Source organism: Elephantulus edwardii, unplaced genomic scaffold (genome assembly GCF_000299155.1).
Source record: "Elephantulus edwardii isolate Elephantulus edwardi_28Jun2011 unplaced genomic scaffold, EleEdw1.0 scaffold00054, whole genome shotgun sequence".
Taxonomy (NCBI): domain Eukaryota; kingdom Metazoa; phylum Chordata; class Mammalia; order Macroscelidea; family Macroscelididae; genus Elephantulus; species Elephantulus edwardii.
Window position 1 is genome coordinate 202,833 of NW_006399804.1, and position 2,030 is coordinate 204,862.

General features: G+C 47.6%; 1 pseudogene; it reads right to left on the minus strand.

The window, feature by feature from the left end:
* Positions 1-349: 349 nt before the first annotated feature.
* LOC102848655 overlaps positions 350-2,030 on the minus strand; it is a 4,248-nt pseudogene continuing 2,567 nt past the window's right edge.

The window sequence follows — 2,030 nt, forward strand, 5'->3', positions numbered from 1 at the left end:
AACAATCAGAGCCAAGGAAGAGGATTTAGAAGATTTTTACCAACTTTTACATTCGGAGATTGATCGGACATGCAATCAAGATGCATTGATAATAATGGGTGACTGGAATGCAAAAGTCGGGAACTAAGAAGATTCAATAGTTGGAAAACATGGACTTGGTGACAAAAATGGAGCTGGAGAGAGAGAACGATCGAATTTTACACAATCAGTGACTTATTCATAGCAAATACATTTTTTTTTACTTAGCAAGAATTTATTTTAGAACTATGGTTTTACTATAGATTTTAATATAATTTAATTCACATATAAAGACAACTATATGGATATGACATGGTTATCGAGGAGACACTCAGGGCTGAGCAGAAACCAATTTGCTCATGCCCGAGAAGTAGGACTTCTCTTTTTCACTCATCACTTCGAAATGCAGCGGCCGCCTGCAGAAGTTGCACTCAGCTGAGGAGGAATGTGGCTTCAGCTCTAGCCCCACTCGCTTCCACGTGGCAAGCAGTTTTTTGAGGAAGTAGTCCATCATCTGCGGTGTGTGGTGAGGGGTAGGGGCGATCCGCAGGAGCTCTTCTCCGCAGGCCACCGTGGGGTAATTGATGGCCTGGACATAGATGTTGTGGCGGTCATCAGCTCGTCACAGATTTCTGTGTTTTTAGCAGCATCTGCAACCTGGACGGGGATGATGTGACTGGGGCAGTGGACCACGGGGAGGCCAGCGTCCATTAACATCTGCCTCATGAGCTTGACGTTGCGCTGGTGCTGGTGGCGGAGGGCCCGCCCCTCGGAGCTCTTCAGGATCCGAACAGATTCCAGGGCTCCAGCCAGCAGCATAGGCAGCAAGGAGGTGGTGAAGATGAAGCCGTTAGCATAGGACCTCACGGTGTCAATCAGTGAGCTCGTGCTGGCAATGTAGCCTCCAACAAGCCGAAAGCTTTGCCGAGTGGTCCGGAAATGATGTTCATTTTTGGCATGACTCCATCTCGGTCACCAATCCCTCCTCCTTGAGCACCATACAGCCCCACTGCATGGACCTCGTCCACAAATGTGATGGCTCCAAACTCATGGGCGACGTCACATAGCTCTTCCAGGGGACACACCGCCCCATCCATTGAGTGGATAGTTTCGAATGCGACAATCTTGGGGACCGCGGGGTCGGACCTCTGCAGGAGTTCTCTGAGATGGCTGACGTCATTGTGACGGAAGATGTACTTTGGCACGCGGCTGTTCCGAATCTCCTGGATCATGGAGGCATGGTTCCCAGAATCTGAGTAGATTTCACAGCCTGGCAACATCCTAGCCAGGGTGAAGAGGGTTGAGTCGTTGGCTACAAAGCAAGAAGAAAACAAGAGTGCTGCATCTTTCCTGTGGAGATCAGCCAACTCCTGTTCCAGCTCCACGTGGAATTTACTAGTTCCAGAAATATTTCTAGTCCCACCAGCCCCAGCACCATGCTGTTTCAAAGTCTCCATGACTGCTTCACACACGCGGGGGTGACGACTCATTCCCAGGTACTCATTGCTGTACCAGACCGACACCTGCTTTTTGGTGATGAGGGAATCTGAGTAGTCGTCGGCCATGGGAAAGACATGTGCCTTCCAGTTCATAGTTTTGAAAACTCGATAGGTGTGGTCATTTTTTTCCTCATCAATTTTCTTCTCAAAGAAATGACCATATTGAAAAGTGGAAACAGATTTTGGCAAATTATCTTGGAGGAGATGGGACACTCTTTCTGGCCTTTGCTTCCGCATGATATCTTGGAAGTTCTTCAGCAATCCACTGGGCTCCCCATCATTGGTCTTCACACTAATTCACATTGGGGTTCACTGGGGTTTGGGTAAAGCAAATACATTTTTTAAGAGACATAAACACAGGTTATATACTTGATTTCACCAGATGCTATGCATAGGAATCAGATCGATTAAATCTGTGGAAAGAACCGCTGGAGAAGCTCAATATCAGCTGTGAAAACTAGGCCAGGAGCCGATTGTGGAACAGACCACCAACTACTCATATGCAAATTAAAG